This window comes from Ranitomeya variabilis, chromosome 3, assembly GCF_051348905.1.
Source record: "Ranitomeya variabilis isolate aRanVar5 chromosome 3, aRanVar5.hap1, whole genome shotgun sequence".
Lineage (NCBI taxonomy): Eukaryota > Metazoa > Chordata > Amphibia > Anura > Dendrobatidae > Ranitomeya > Ranitomeya variabilis.
The window spans coordinates 166,676,709-166,694,429 of record NC_135234.1 but is presented as its reverse complement, the minus strand read 5'-3'; the positions used below and the strand labels follow the sequence as shown (position 1 = coordinate 166,694,429).

Genomic DNA, 17,721 nt, shown 5'->3' with positions numbered 1-17,721 from the left:
AGGATAGATATATGAGGGTCAGGATGGATATATGGGGGCCAGGACAAGGGACATATGGGGGCCAGGATGGATAGATAGGAGGCAGAATGGATATATGGGGGCTAGGATGCACAAATGGGGGCCAGGATAGATATCTGGACCCAGGATGCACATATGGGGGCCAGGATGGATATCTGGGGTCAGGATGCACATATGGAGGCCAGGACAAGAGACATATTGGGGCCATATTGGCTGGACAAGGGACATGGAGGGCTAGGCTGGACAAGGGACATGGGGGGGGGCAGGCTGTACAAGGGACATGGGGGATCAGACTAGACAAGGGACATGGGGGGCCAGGCTAGGGCACATTATTAAATAAAGGGGGCCAGGATGAGGGACTTAATTTCTGTATGGGGGGCAGAATGACGAGCATACATTATCAGTTTATGGTGGCAAGTGGTGAACATAATTACTTTAGGGTCCAATTAAGGACATTATTACTACTGTAATATAATTTACTTTTGAGTACACAATCTTCCATGGGGGGATAAAAGAGTGGGTCCTTTTACTGTGCAGGGTGGAACTTTTTTCTTCATATGATATAGCACAGAAGTCTGGGTAAAAAGTGGGGCATGTGCTCTAGAAGCAATCAGCTATTGATGACTGTGTGTTATTTTCTGCAGAGACAAGTCCTGGATGGAAGAAGTGATGGCAGTGTGTGTCAGATGAAAAGGACTTTACCTAGAGATGTTACAGGTGAGTTAGTTTATTACATAATTACATGCACACTATACACTATATACTATATACAGAGCTTCTGTGTATAATGTCACTGGAGATCACTGTATTACCTGTACAATATACATTATATGCAGAGCTCCTTTGTATAATGTCACTGATGATCACTGAATTACCTGTACACTGACACCATACACACACCGCCCCGAAGCACAAACAGTCTGTCTCTATGATGAGGAACATGTTTGTGCTTCGGGGCGGCCTGTGGACAGGTCTCTTCTTGGTTTCTCTGGCTAAGAGCAGGAAGATAAGACTCTGCCTACAGTCCAGCCCCGGAGCACGGACATATCATTAACTGAAAACTTCTAACACTGTTTGCACGAGAAACACGAGATGGATTTCTTCACCCCAGTTATAATTTTAATCAGTTTAACACTGCCAACATGACAATGCCTGTAGTTTACTTAGCAAAATCCCGCTTTAAGCACAGATAAAAAATAACGCCAATAAAACTCATACTTTTTTTTTTACAGCAAATTGCTGAGTGGGATGATTGTTGCTCACTTGTAATCTGTCTTATTACTCAACAGCTATTGATCTTTGCGTATAGGAAGGGGCGCCAAACTGAATTCTTGCCCCGGGTTCAGGAAAACCTAGATACACATCTGTATCAGAGTAGTTTACAGAATAACTACAGCTGAAAACAATTTCATTGGAGTTATCCAGGACTATTTATTTTTTACCATGAGCCTAAAAACTAAACAGGCAGGCAGTTGCTACCTTCCTGCATGTTGGGCCTGGCACTGATTTCTGCTGGCACAGAGTGATCACAGACAGCGATTCACCAGCTAACATCACGATGACAGAGTAGCGGCTACTCATCTGCTCTGCTGACGGGTAGGACTGTCTACTTCATGCCGGATAGCTGGCTGACAATATGCATTTTGCCAGCAGTCTCGCCCTGTCGACAGAGCAGCCCGGTAGAGAAAGAGCTGCTCTGTTCAAGTGGAGCAGCTGAACTGAAGGCAGGAGTGGTCAATAACAGCTCTCTGCCGGGTGAAACACGCAGGTAGTTAGTTGGTTTTTAGGCCCCTAGTAAGAGAACAAATAGTCCTGGATACACCAGCAATGGCTGCGGCGGTATGCCGTAACACTACAGCTTATGGTGCAGCCATTCTCAATCTGAATGCAAGAAACACATGAACCCGGACTCAGATCCGTACAGTTTTTAGTTTCCATTTGAAAACAAGCAGGTTCCCATTCACTAAGAGCAAATGGAGAGTTGGAAAATGGAAACACATTACAAAACAAAGTCTAATATATTTTTGTATACCTTCATATTATTCAGTGATTGAGTTTTATTTATATGAACCGCAAAAAAATGTTACCTCTCAGTTACTTAGAAAACAACCACTTCCTATAGTGAGCCAAGTAAAGGATGTAGTTTGTGCCAGCTGCCTGCCCCCTCAGATCACAGTATATAGTGTATGTCCTGTGCTTCCCTGCCTGCCCTCACTCCCACACCAGCACAGGAAGCAGTAGATGCCCCATGCATCACAGCCATACAGATAGATTGATATTATTGGCACAATGCACGTCAGCCCTAATATTCTCTGTGGGGTCCCACCATGCCCCCTCCCCCTGAGCTGCCTGCACACTGAAGAATGCTTTTGTGTGGATGTTTTCAGCCTTGGCTGGGAGGAGGCAGTGAGGAGAGTGCTGGGTGGGATGGAGGCTGAGAGTGTTTGTGACGACAGGTGGGTCCACTGCTGGGTACAGGGGAGAGGTGGCAGAGGTAGTGCTATGGTCAGGTGACAGTGTTTTTTTGTCAGGCTGCCTAGCGTGGGTGGAATTTCATGTGTGGGCTGCTCAGAAAAGGGAGAAGCAGTGGCGCCCCACTTGATCACTTGCCATGTGACATAGAGGAAGAAGTGGGAGGGAGAGGAGCTGTGGGCAGACTACTGGCAAGAAATGAGACGAGCCTGCGGGGGCATGAGAGTCTATAAAGGCAGGTGTGTGGAGAGTGGCACACAGGAGGCAGAGAGGGGCAGGAAGGGAGATTCCCATGCTGTCCTGATACACAGCGGAGTGGAGCAGTCATGTCTCATCTGAACACTATCTAGGAAAATGGGAGGACTGGAGAGAAGCCTGGCAGCACTCCTAGACTGCTGGCTCTCTGTGTCCTCAACTCCTTGGACTGTCCCTGGGCATGAGCAGGTAAGGCACAGGCATGCACATGCTGCCTCTGACTAGTGCTGCCTCAGGGCTTCTTGTCTTGTCAAGGTATTTCTGGATTGTGCTTGCATTCCTCTCACGTTACCACACACAGACACTTGGGTCTTGTACAGGTGTGACTGGAGAGAGGCAGCACAACTTTCTATTGCATGGTAATTTCATCAAGTGGGTTTTTGTGCATTTTCCCTGTTGAGTATTTGTTTTTCCTTTTAGTATCCACAGACTTACTGTAAAAGTATAAACAATAGCAGAACTTAATACAAAATAATAAACTTCAGAGCTAAACCGGCAGAATATGTGCACACACACACACACACACACACACACACACACACACACACACACACACACACACACACACACACACACACACACACACACACACACACACACACACAGACACACACAGACACACACACACACACACACGTTACTAACCATAAGGTCCCACTGTATAGTAATATGAGAATGTTCATGTATTATGCTAGCCTAGCGAGTGTCTTGGTAAAGTTAGCCTTGGGTAACCGCAGTGGATAAAGCGATGCACATCACTCTTCTCACACAGACCAGGATCTACATTACATTTTATTCATGGGGTCAACGCTATTATTGGATGTTAGTTCGCTAACAGATTCCTTATATTGCCCTCCCTTACACTAATAGTCGTTACTGTGCAGTACAAAGTTCAGATTGCATGCGGAGAGGTTATAACTAGATGTTTTCAGATGTAAAGAGTCAACTATTTCATGTATTGATCCATCCACACTTATATGTCCCATGCTGATATCTGTTCTACAGCCGCCCAGTCTGTATCAATATAGATCATTAGATGGTGGCCCGATTCTAACGCATCGGGTATTCTAGAATATGCATGTCCACGTAGTATATTGCCCAGTGACGTAGTATATTGCCCAGTCATGTAGTATATTGCCCAGACACTTAGTATATTGCCCAGCCACGTAGTATATTGCCCAGTTACGTAGCATATTGCCCAGTGACGTAGTATATTGCCCAGTGACGTAGTATATTGCACAGCCACGTAGTATATTGCCCAGTGATGTAGTATATTGCCCAGTTACGTAGTATACAGCACAGAGCCACGTAGTATATTGCCCAGCGACGCAGTATATTGCCCAGTTACATTGTATATTGCCCAGTCATGTAGTATATTGCCTAGTTACGTTGTATATTGCCCAGTCACGTAGTATATTGCCCAGTGACGTAGTATATTGCCCAGTTACATTGTATATTGCCCAGTGACGTAGTATACAGCACAAAGCCATGTAGTATAATGCCCAGCCACGTAGTATATTGCACAGCCCATGTAGTATATTGCCCAGCCACGTATGTCACAGGTTAAAAAAATAAAAAATAAACATATACTCACCTTCCGCAGGCGCGTTGCAGCTCTGTCGCCTGCATGGGGTGCAGGCGGCAGCTTCCGGTCCCAGGGTGTGATGACGTCGCGGTAACATGACCGTGTGGCGGTCACAGCAGGCCCTTCCCGCGCAGGCGCGCAGGACTTGTGATGACGTTGCGGTCACATGACCGTGACGTCATGGCAGGTCCTTCTGCCAGACCATCCTTGCCACCGGAACGTGCCGCTTGTGCATGGACCGGCCGGAGCATCGCGAGGAGCGGGAAAGGCGGCGTAGGTGAGTATATAATGATTTTTTTTATTTTTAACATTAGATGTTTTTACTATTGACGCTGCATAGGCTGCGTCAATAGTAAAAAACTTGGTCACACAGGGTTAATAGCGGCGGTAACGGAGTGCATTACCCATGGCATAACGCGGTCCGTTACCGCCGGCATTAACCCTGTGTGAGTGGTGACCAGAGGGGTGTATGCGGGCGCCGGGCAGTGAGTGCGGGGAGTAAGGAGCGGCCATTTTCTTCCAGACTGTGCGCATCGCTGATTGGTCGTGGGCGTTTTGCCACGACCAATCAGCGACTTGGATTCCATGACAGACAGAGGCTGCGACCAATGAATATCCGTGTCAGACAGACAGAAGGACAGACAGACAGATGGAAGTGACCCTTAGACAATTATATAGTAGACTAGATGGTGGCCCGATTCTAACGTATCGGGTATTCTAGAATATGCATGTCCACGTAGTATATTGCCCAGCCCACGTAGTATATTGCCCAGCCGACGTAGTATATTGCCCAGTTACATAGTATATTGCCCAGTGACGTAGTATATTGCCCAGCCAAATAGTATATTGCCCAGCCAAGTAGTATATTGCCCAGCCAAGTAGTATATTGCCCAGCCACGTAGTATATTGCCCAGCGACATAGTATACAGCACAGAGCCACGTAGTATATTGCACAGCGATGTAGTATACAGCACAGAGCCACGTAGTATATTGCCCAGTGACGTAGTATATTGCCCAGCGACGTAGTATATTGCCCAGTGACGTAGTATACAGCAGAGCCACGTAGTTTATTGCCCAGCCACATAGTATATTGCCCAGCTACATAGCATATTGCCCAGCAACGTAGTATATTGCCCAGCGACGTAGTATATTGCACAGCGACGTAGTATACAGCACAGAGCCACGTAGTATATTGCCCAGTGACGCAGTATATTGCCCAGCCACGTAGTATATTGCCCAGCGATGTAGTATATTGCCCAGCGACGTAGTATACAGCACAGAGCCACGTAGTATATTGCCCAGCGACGTAGTATATTGCCCAGTGACATAGTATACAGCACAGAGCCACGTAGTATATTGCCCAGTTACGTAGTATATTGCCCAGTTACGTAGTATATTGCCCAGCCACGTAGTATATTGCCCAGTTATGTAGTATATTGCCCAGCGACGTAGTATATTGCACAGGGACGTATACAGCACAGAGCCACGTAGTATATTGCCCAGCGACGTAGTATATTGCCCAGCCACGTAGTATATCGTCCAGCGACGTAGTATATTGCCCAGCGACGTAGTATACAGCACAGAGCCACGTAGTATATTGCCCAGCGAAGTAGTATATTGCCCAGCCACGTAGTATATTGCCCAGTGACGTAGTATATTGTCCAGCGACGTAGTATACAGCACAGAGCCACATAGTATATTGCACAGCAACGTAGTATACAGCACAGAGCCACGTAATATATTGCCCAGCGACGTAGTATATTGCCCAGTGACGTAGTATACAGCACAGAGCCACGTAGTATATTGCCCAGCCACGTAGTATATTGCCCAGCGACGTAGTATATTGCCCAGCCACGTAGTATATTGCCCAGCGACGTAGTATATTGCCCAGCCACGTAGTATATTGCCCAGCGACATAGTATATTGCCCAGCCACGTAGTATATTGCCCAGCGACGTAGTATATTGCCCAGCGACGTAGTATACAGCACAGAGCCACGTAGTATATTGCACAGCGACGTAGTATACAGCACAGAGCCACGTAGTATATTGCCCAGTGACGTAGTATGTTGCCCAGCGACGTAGTATATTGCCCAGTGACATAGTATACAGCACAGAGCAAGGTAATATATTGCCCAGCCACGTAGTATATTGCCCAGTGACATAGTATATTGCCCAGTGACGTAGTATACAGCACAGAGCCACGTAGTATATTGCCCAGCCACTTAGTATATTGCCCAGTGACGTAGTATATTGCCCAATGACGTAGTATATTGCCCAGTGACGTAGTATACAGCACAGAGCCACGTAGTATATTGCACAGCCACGTAGTATATTGCCCAGTGACGTAGTATATTGCCCAGTGATGTAGTATATTGCCCAGTGACGTAGTATACAGCACAGAGCCACATAGTATATTGCCCAGTGACGTAGTATATTGCCCAGTGACGTAGTATATTGCCCAGTGACGTAGTATATTGCCCAGTTACGTAGTATATTGCCCAGTGACGTATTATATTGCCCAGTTACGTAGTATATTGCCCAGTGACGTAGTATATTGCCCAGTTACGTAGTATATTGCCCAGTGACGTAGTATATTGCCCAGCGACGTAGTATATTGCCCAGCCACGTAGTATATTGCCGAGCGACGTAGTATATTGCCCAGCCACGTAGTATATTGCCCAGCGACATAGTATATTGCCCAGCCACGTAGTATATTGCCCAGCGACGTAGTATATTGCCCAGCGACGTAGTATACAGCACAGAGCCATGTAGTATATTGCACAGCGACGTAGTATACAGCACAGAGCCACGTAGTATATTGCCCAGTGACGTAGTATGTTGCCCAGCGACGTAGTATATTGCCCAGTTACGTAGTATACAGCACAGAGCAAGGTAATATATTGCCCAGCCACGTAGTATATTGCCCAGTGACATAGTATATTGCCCAGTGACGTAGTATACAGCACAGAGCCACGTAGTATATTGCCCAGCCACTTAGTATATTGCCCAGTGACGTAGTATATTGCCCAATGACGTAGTATATTGCCCAGTGACGTAGTATACAGCACAGAGCCACGTAGTATATTGCACAGCCACGTAGTATATTGCCCAGTGACGTAGTATATTGCCCAGTGACGTAGTATATGGCCCAGTGACGCAGTATACAGCACAGAGCCACATAGTATATTGCCCAGTGACGTAGTATATTGCCCAGTGACGTAGTATATTGCCCAGTGACGTAGTATATTGCCCAGTTACGTAGTATATTGCCCAGTGACGTATTATATTGCCCAGTGACGTAGTATATTGCCCAGTGACGTAGTATATTGCCCAGTGACGTAGTATATTGGTCAGCGACGTAGTATACAGCACAGAGCCACGTAGTAAATTGCCCAGCCACGTAGTATATTGGCCAGCCATGTATGTGACAGGTTAAAAAATAAAAAATAAACATATACTCACCTTCCGATGGTACCCTTGTAGTTCTGTTGCCTGCTTCTCGCGTAGGACCTGTGATGACGTCGCGGTCACAAGACCATGTCGCAGTCACATGACCATGACGTCACGGCAGGTCCTTCTCGCGCAGGACCTGTGATGACGTCGCGGTCACATGACCGTGTCGCGGTCACATGACTGTGACGTCACGGCAGGTCCTTGTCGCGCAGGTGCGCAAGACCTGCGATGACGTCGCGGTCACATGAACGTGACGTCATGGCAGGTCCTTTTCGCAGACCATCCTTCCACCGGAACCTGCCTGGAGCGTCGCGAGGAGCGGGAAAGGTGAGTATATAATGATTTTTTATTTTTTTAAATTATTTTTACCATTAGATGTTTTTACAATTGGCGCCACATAGGCAGCATCAATAGTAAAAACTTGGTCACACAGGGTTAATAGCGGCGGTAACGGTGTGAGTTACCTGCGGCATAACGCGGTCCGTTACTGCCGGTATTAACCCTGTGTGAGCCGTGACTGGAGGGGAGTATGGAGCGGGCGCCGGGCAGTGACTGCAGGGGAGTAGGGAGGGACTAATCGGACTGGTGGCTGTCGCTGATTGGTCGCGGCAGCCATGACAGGCAGCTGCCGAGACCAATCAGCGACTTGGATTCCATGACAGACAGAGGCCGCGACCAATGAATATCCGTGACAGACAGACAGAACGACAGACAGACAGACGGAAGTGACCCTTAGACAATTATATAGTAGATGTGGGATTTTGAGCTACAACATGGATCCGTCCCCATTTATCACTTCTGTTAATGTGCAGTAACAGGCATATTTAAGTGGAACCAGTTTAATTTACCATAAAAAGTAGTAAAAAAAAAGTCACTAGAATAATATTCAGCGCTTACAATTCTCTTAAGCTTCTACTCCTACACACTGCACAGCATCACAGCTTCTTCAAGGAGAATTCAATTGGTTGGTACAGCAATTTAAATAGCTTCACATGGAACAATTGGAAAATAGGAGAAAAAAGGTAACCCTTTCCTGTCTTTTTAAGTAGAAGAACTAAGCACTGAAAAGGCACATGGACATATACGCATAAGACTTAATGAGATGCTCTCTGACTTCAAAAACATTCATCAAGTTGATTTCATGTGTCAAATTCTAAAAATATATATTTATGGCTGAAGTAAAAGTCAATACATTTAAAATTAGCATTTGAACTTTGTCTTATTTTTCCAATGCATCAATGACACTTATAGGTATCGACCTATTACCTAATATCCTCCAAATTCCTCTTAAATTCACCTAAGTTGTATTACCATAGGGCTGCAATCATGAAGACACGGTGGGTTGGCGGGCGCCCCAGGTCCGCTAGCTGCGACCACATGGACCAGAGATTTCCCAACGAACGCCCACTCTCGCCTTAACATGGGCGTAACGCTACTCAGACATCACAAGGTGAGGGTAAAACAGTGTGGCAATGCTTTATTGAACCACAAAACAGGCAGATAACACATAGAACAGTCCCAGCACAGTACCCAAGATGGTGCACATTAGTCTCACCCTTCCGCTAACTTGCCGGGATAATAGCAGCTGTGACTTCAGATCTTCCAGGGTGCCACCTGTGGCAAGCACACAGAGAGGAGGTAATGACAAGCATAGAAAGATGACAGTCCATAGAGTTCATACAAGGTACAAGGCCAGTTGATCTGAGGCTCACAACCTGGCTTCTCCAAACGTGTCCATTATTCAGCGATGGTCAATGGAGCTGATCTGTATTCTTCCAACTGTGGCCGTAAACCCCCTAGGATGTTTCCTGTACAATGATAGATTTGTGTTCCTCGTGATGGAGCCATGATGAATTGGCTTCTGTCCGAATAAGATACAACGCTGTGTGTCTTCACAATGTCCATTAAAAAAAACGTACAGCACACTGACCCAAAGAGTTACATGGATTTAAAAATGAATATATGTGTCCGATCCATGACTCTCAGAGCAGGTCTTGTACTCTTCCATTTTGTAAATCAGACTCGGCAGTTAACCCCTTAACCACCGATATGCCTTTTAACGGCAGCAATTAAGGGTACTTATGCCTCAGTGCCACTTAACAGCGCTGAGAAATAAGTGTATAGTGTCCCCCAAAGGCGGAATTTCTTGCTGAGACCCCAGAGAACATGATTCTGGTTGGTTTTTACCAACCCCAGTGTTGCGATCGCCGTTATTAATGTTAGTTTCTCTCTCCTCTGATGTGTTCGCACATCAGAGAAGAGAGAGAAATAGGGTCCCCCGATCCCCCCGGTACCACTAGTGTCTCTGCAACCCCCCTGTGAAGTCCCCCGGGCCACCAGCTTCTTCCGGGAGAAAATGATGGGCACATGCGCAGTGCGCCTGCTGAGGTCTTCCGGCCAGCAACAATAAGAAATTTTTCCTATTGGTTCATTTTGATCACCCTATCACAGTGATCAAAATAAAAAATAGTAAATCAAACCCCCCTTTATCACCCCCTTAGTTAAGTAAAAATAATACAATTAAAAAAATGTATTTCCATATTTCCATTAGGGTTAGAGTTGGGCTAAAGTGAGTTGGGCTAAAGTGAGTTGGGCTAAAGTGAGGGTTAGGGTTGGGCTAAAGTTAGGGTTAGGATAAAGTTAGGGTTGAGTTAAAGTTGGGGTTAGGGTTGGGCTAGAGTTTGGGTTAGGGTTGGGCTAAAGTTATGGTTAGGGTTGGGCTAAAGTTAGGGTCAGGCTTCCGGTTGTGGTTATGGTTGGGATTACATTTAGGGTTGGGATTAGGGTTAGGGTTGTGGTTAGGGTTATGGTTAGGGTTGGGATTAGGGTTAGGGGTGTGTTGGGGTTAGGGTTGTGGTTAGAATTATTGTTAGGGCTGGGATTAGGGTTGTGGTTAGCGTTGGAGTTAGAATTGGTGGGGTTCCACTGTTTAGGTACACCAGGGGTCTCCAAACGTGACATGGCGTCACCATTGATTCCAGCCAGTTTTGCATTAAAAAAAGCAAATGGTGCTCCCTCCCCTCTGAGCCCTGCCATGCACCCAAACAGTGGCTTTCCCCCACATATGTGGTATCGACGTATTCAGAAGAAATTGCACAACAAACTTTGTGGTCCATTTTCTCCTGATACTCTTGCGAAAAAAATTGGTTCCAAAGTACATTTTGTGTATAAAAAGTAAAATGTTCATTTTTTCCTTCCCCATTGCTTTAGTTCTCATGAAGCACCTGAAGGGGTAATAAACTTCTAGAATGTTGTTTTGAGCACCTTGAGGGGTGCAGTTTTTAGAATGGTGTCACTTTTGGGTATTTTCTGCTATCTTGACCCCCCAAACTCACTTCAAATGTGAGGTGGTCCCTAAAAAAATGGTTTTGTAAATTTTGTTGTAAAAATGAGAAATCGCTGGTCAACTTTTAACCTTTATAACTTCCTAACAAAAAAAAATTGTTTCCAAAATTGTGCTGACGTCAAGTAGACATGTGGGAAATGTTATTTATTAACTATTTTGTGTGACACCACCCTCTGATTTAAGTGTACAAAAATTAAAAGTTTGAAAATTGCCAAATTTTCTAAATTTTTGCCAAATTTTCATTTTTTTTTCATAAATAAATGTTAAAGTTATATCAAAGAAGTTTTAACACTAACATGAAGTACAATATGTCATGAAAAAACATTCTCAGAATCAGTGGGATACGTTTAAGTGTTCCAGAGATATAACCTCATAAAGTGACAGTGTTCAGAATTGTAAAAATTGGCTTGGTCATCAGGTACCAAATTGGCTCTGTCACAAAGGGGTTAAAGTAAACAGGGATCATCATTTTTTTTTAGAAAATGAAGGACAATCTTTTTACTTCAGAGCTCCGTCCAAGATTCATCTATTTTTCACTAAACCATTGATAATGAACCAGTGGTTAAATACAGGTTGACACAGTTTATCGCCCACAGTTTTTAGAAAAGGATGAGAAAAGAAATGAAGGCAATACGGTTACAAAACCTAGGCAAAACGAATGTCAGAGAAAAAATTCGTCCTTTTTTTACACTGATATAAAAAATTTACTCAGATGCGTGAATGTAGCTTTAAAAAAACTCCCATTTATATTTTTTTATTAAATATGTGTATATGTGCATGTAATGTAGTGATCGTGTATTATAGTTACCTACCGCTGCTCTCTCCGCCGTCCTCCTTCACTTCTCAGTGACGTCACTGTGATTGTAGTTAGCCGGCTCACTCTGTGACCTCTGTGTGAGCCGGAAGTCTCTAACAATGTAAGTCTATGGCAACTGCTCTCATAACATTGTAAAAGTCACTTCTGGGTCACATAGAGCGCAGTGTGACCTGGAGAGTCTGATGAGCGGCGTCACAGAGACGAACAGCGCTGGACTCTGGAGAGAGCAGCGGTAGATGAGCAAACGAATACACTCACCCTACATCAAATTTGTATATGTACACACGTTTAAGAAAAAAAATGGATGGGAGTGCTTCTTACAAGTATTACCATCACAGAGAAATGGACCTCTTTTTTTTTCTCACGTATCATTCTAGTTGCATCTGTTTAACATAGTAACATAGTTATTAAGGTTGAAGGAAGACTTTAAGTCCATCTAGTTCAACTCATAGCCTAACCTAAAATGCCCTAACATGTTGATCCAGAGGAAGGCAAAAAAAAAAACATGCGGCAAAGAGTAAGCTCCACACTGGGAAAAAAATTCCTTCCCGACTCCACATACGGCAATCAGACTAGTTCCCTGGATCAACACACTAACAAGGAATCTAGTATATATACCCTGTAACATTATGCTTTTCAAGAAAGGTATCCAGTCCCCTCTTAAATTTAAGTAATAAATCACTCGTTACAACATCAAACGGCAGAGAGTTCCATAGTCTCACTGCTCTTACAGTAAAGAATCCGCGTCTGTTATTATGCTTAAACCTTCTTTCCTCCAGACGTAGAGGATGCCCCCTTGTCCCTGTCTCAAGTCTATGATTAAAAAGATCATCAGAAAGGTCTTTGTACTGTCCCCTCATATATTTATACATTAACATAAGATCACCCCTTAGCCTTCGTTTTTCCAAACTAAATAGCCCCAAATGTAATAACCTATCTTGGTATTGCAGACCCCCAGTCCTCTAATAACCTTGGTCGCTCTTCTCTGCACCCGCTCCAGTTCAGCTATGTCTTTCTTATACACCGGAGACCAGAACTGTACACAGTATTCTAAGTGTGGTTGAACTAGTGACTTGTATAGAGGTAAAATTATGTTCTCCTCATGAGCATCTATGCCTCTTTTTATGCATCCCATTATTTTATTTGCCTTTGCAGCAGCTGCCTGACACTGGCCACTAAATGTGAGTTTGTCATCCACCCATACACCCAGGTCTTTTTCATTGACGGTTTTGCCTAGAGTTTTAGAATTAATCACATAGTTATACATCTTATTACTTCTTCCCAAGTGCATGACCTTACATTTATCCCCATTAAAGCTCATTTGCCATTTATCAGCCCAAGCTTCTAGTTTACATAAATCATCCTGCAATATAAAATTGTCCTCCTCTGTATTGATTATCCTGCAGAGTTTAGTGTCATCTGCAAATATTGAAATTCCACTCTGTATGCCCCTTACAAGATCATTAATAAATATGTTAAAAAGAAGAGGGCCCAATACTGACCCCTGTGGTACCCCACTGCTAACCGCTACCCAGTCCGAGTGTGCTCCATTAGTAACCACCCTTTGTTTCCTATCCCTGAGCCAGCTCTTAACCCACTTAGGCTAGTTTCACATTAGCGTTTAAATCCGCAGCGTTTAAAACGCATTCGCAAGTGGTGGAAAAACCACATATAAACGCGTACAAACGCGGCACTTTTTAGACGCATGCGGGATCGCATGCGGTTAAAAAAACGCTGCGTTTGTACGCGTTTATATGCGTTTTTTTCTGCGTTTGCGTTTTTGGTGCGCATGATGAGAAATTTCACAAGAGAAAAATCAAGATAACCAGACACCGCCAATGGGACTACAGAGGGCTTGTATTATGGAATCTCTATATATAGACCCTAGGGCTACTGAAATCTTAACAGTTTGCTACTGTATCCTGTGTCATGATGGATCTTCGCATGGAGAGCTTTTATTTCAACCTGGATTTAAGCATCAAGCTGTTTCTTGCCTGTGCCTTTGCTTGGGAGCAAGACAGAAATCGCAAAAGATGGAGAAGGAGACAACGTAGGCGTTTTTGGAGACACCCCATTATCGAACTATGTGAGAGCCGTGGAGCCTATCACACGCTCTATGCTGAGCTTAATGCCAACCCGGAGAAATTCCAGGAATACACAAGGATGTCGCAAGACTCGTTCCGGGATTTGCTTGCTCGTGTCCAAGGAGCCATACGGAGACAGGACACCCAGCTCCGTAGAGTGATTCCACCGGAGGAACGTCTGCTGGTTACATTAAGGTACGTTCCAAATAAACCAATGAAAGTCCAAATTTTTTGTTTTCTGACATGTATTTTTTGGGTATTTTCCTTTATTTAGCGTAACCACACCATAAGTAGAATAGATTGTAATGTTTCTTTGGTTTGTTTTACAGATTTCTGGCAACCGGAGAGAGTTTATCATCCCTCCACTTCCAATACTGGCTTGGAATATCCACCCTGTCCGGAATAGTTGCGGACACCTGTCGGGCTTTGTGGAATGTACTCCGGGATGAGTTTATACCCCTACCCACCGTCGACATGTGGCTTGAAATTGCGGAAAAATTCTGCAGTGTTTGTGATTTCCCCAACTGTTTAGGAGCGGTGGATGGAAAGCAAATCTGCATTATCAAACCTGCCAGAACAGGATCGGAGTATTTCAACTATAAAAAATATTTTTCTGTTGTGCTCATGGCAATAGCTGATGCGAACTGTCGCTTCATCGCCGTGGACATTGGAGCTTTTGGTCGTGGCAATGATTCACAAACTTTCAAGAACTCGGATATGGGCCGCCGTGTGTATGGCAAATATTTCAATTTTCCCCCGCCACAACCTCTCCCCAACACTCAAGGTCCACCGATGCCATTTGTTATGGTTGGGGATGAGGCCTTTCAGATGTGTGAAAACCTACTGAAGCCCTATTCCAGTCGGGATTTGAACCACACTAGAAGGATCTTTAACAATAGACTGACCAGGGCCCGAAGAACAGTAGAGAGTACCTTTGGCATTCTGGTCGCTAAATGGCGCATTCTTGCATCAGCCATAAATCTAAAAGTGGAAACAGTTGACGAGGTGGTCAAAGCTTGTGTGGTTCTGCATAATTATACAGTATAATGGCTAAGGAGCAACCCAACTTTGAACTGGATGAACCAGTTGCACACCCACTGCCCGATTTCCAGCATCACCCGCTGCGGTCAACTACGGCAGTTGGTCACATGCGGGACCAATTTGCTGCCTTTTTTGATTCAGATATTGGACGTGTGTCATGGCATTTTGTAAATGTCCTGTTGTAATTACATCTGTACCATTAATTTTCTGATATGAAAATAATATTTCTCATTAATAAACTTTAGTTTTGTTTGTGTTGACCGTGTCCTATGTTTTTCCTCTACAAACCAAGGCTGTCCTAAAACTGGCAGTATTTGGTCTGTATTTAATATCAGTTTTTGTAATCCAAAGCCAGGAGTGGGTGATAAAGGCAGAGGTGCTAGTTATTATGTTAATGTCATAATTTAGCTCTAATTGTTCCACTCCTTGTTTTGGCTTACAAATACTGATATAAAACACTGGCCACATACTGCTAGTGTTATGGCAGCCTTGTTGCTTTATTGGTAAGCTTGTTGACGTCATTGCGTCCTGATTCTGTTCTGCTGTATCCATTGGACACAGACTGAAGAGTCAATGACTGTCACACTAAAGAGATCTATATTTATCAAGTCAGGTGTCAGAAATAATTCATGATGCACATATAACAGCCTCATGAATTCACTGTTTCTGACACCTGTGCAGGTGAGCATAGATATGCAGTGTGTGACCACCATTATCCCTCAATTTGTGTGTAATAGATTATGTATAAAGAAGAGAAAATGGTGGTTATACAAGGCAGCTCTCTACTCACCAGGTCTGGTGTCATAACTAATGAGTTTTTTGACACCTGGCCTGTTCAGTAGAGGTCTGCACTGTATTTCCACCATTTTCTCTTCAGACTGCCACACTAGTAACAGACAAGAAGAGATTATGGAGATAACACATCTAATATTTTTGGGCCCACCTCATATCTGTATACTAAAGACACACAAACCTGCAGGCTTTTTTTTATTTATAACTACTGGAGATATGATGTGGGCCAAAAAGTAAGTGTGTGGCGAAGTTTCGTGGCGCACGGTGTGTGTTGTCGGCGGCGGAAGACACAATAAACCAAACATAATTGTGGCAAATCAAATTGTTTTTATTTTTTAACAACCCAAAAATTTATTTACTGCGCCGGCTTGGGGTAGAGTGATGTAAATGGGGGGTGTGAAGCACTGAGGCCTGGCTAACCGTGGACGACGCAGGGGTGGCAGGAGAAGGGGCAATGAAACTAGAAGGGTCTGGAAGTTCGGGGATGGGGCTTGACACATGAGAGGCTTGAGACGCACTGGAAGGGTGAGACAAACCTGACATTACAGACACATTGGGAGGTGAAGGGGGAGGAATGCTAAGAGTCCTCTGTTTTTTTTTTTTGTGGTTTTTTTTGCTTTGCCTGGTTGTGGGAGGTCTTGGTGGGCTCATATGGCGTGGTGGTGGGTGACCTGTCAGGGTCCGGCTGCACCGTGTCAGAGTCCATAGTGCTCGTAGATCGTGCAGCCATGCCAGAGTCCATAGTGCTCGTAGAGTGTGCAGCCATGCCAGAGTCCATAGTGCTCGTAGAGCGTGCAGCCACGCCAGAGTCCATAGTGCTCGTAGAGCGTGCAGCCATGCCAGAGTCCATAGCGCTTGTAGAGCAGAAGGCCATGCCAGGGTCCTGCTGCATCATGGTGGTGGCGGTACAGAAGGCCATGCCAGGGTCCTGCTGCATCATGGTGGTGGCGGTCTGGAAGGCCATGCCAGGGTCCTGCTGCATCGTGGTGGTGGCGGTACAGAAGGCCATGCCAGGGTCCTGCTGCATCATGGTGGTGGCGGTCCGGAAGGCCATGCCAGGGTCCTGCTGCATCGTGGTGGTGGCAGTACGGAAGGCCATGCCAGGGTCCTGCTGCATCGTGGTGATGGCGGTACGGAAGGCCACGCCAGGGTCCTGCTGCATCGTGGTGGTGGCTGTACGGAAGGCCATGCCAGGGTTCTGCTGCATCGTGGTGGTGGCGGAGGATGTCCAAACAGGAGCAGCGGATGTCATGGTGGTGGCGGTGGGATGTCCAACTGCACTCAGCATGGTGGTGGTGCTGTAGTGGTGTCCGGCTGTGGAAGGAATTGAGGTGGCCGTGCAGTGGGATGCAGCAGAGTTCGGCATTGAGGTCAATCGTGACAGTGAAGGCACAGGTGGATATGCCGCCACTGTCCGCTGGAAATACCGACTCTGCTGCATAGCTTGCACGTAAGCAGCATTGCAGGCCTGCATGACACTCAGCTGGAGATCAGGAGTAAGGTGTTCCGACATGCCCTGCTCAATTTGGTTAAAAAAATGATGTACTGGCCTCTGGAGGTCGGCTTTCACTTGATCAAGGCTTTTGCTGACCTCCTGGATACGTGCATTCAAGAGGTTATGTGAAACATCCATTCGGTCACCCAAAGCCTTGATTGCTTCGTGTAAAACCGAGCTCAAGTGCAAAAACTCGGGCATGAGTGACCTGTCCAAAGCCCTCTGCCGCTGCCGGGAGGAGCCCAAAAAAAAGGAGCAGTGGAAGAGGACTGCAAAAGGGGAAGACCTGATGGGCCAGCTCCCTGGTCTCTAGTTAGTGTGGAAGGCCCACTTGCTGCTGCGCTGCTGGATGGCTGGGACGA

At 45.4% G+C, this 17,721-nt stretch overlaps 1 long non-coding RNA gene across 2 annotated transcripts in view; it reads left to right on the top strand.

Annotated features, from left to right (window-relative positions):
• Nucleotides 1–2,349: 2,349 nt before the first annotated feature.
• The window catches only part of LOC143815534 (uncharacterized), a 76,085-nt gene continuing 60,713 nt past the window's right edge, over nt 2,350–17,721 (top strand). Inside the window, exon 1 of one of the 2 annotated variants that reach the window (XR_013223768.1) lies at nt 2,350–2,934. This is a non-coding gene — a long non-coding RNA (uncharacterized LOC143815534). The remainder of the gene's footprint in view (nt 2,935–17,721) is intronic. The other variant, XR_013223769.1, reaches the window with a different exon arrangement.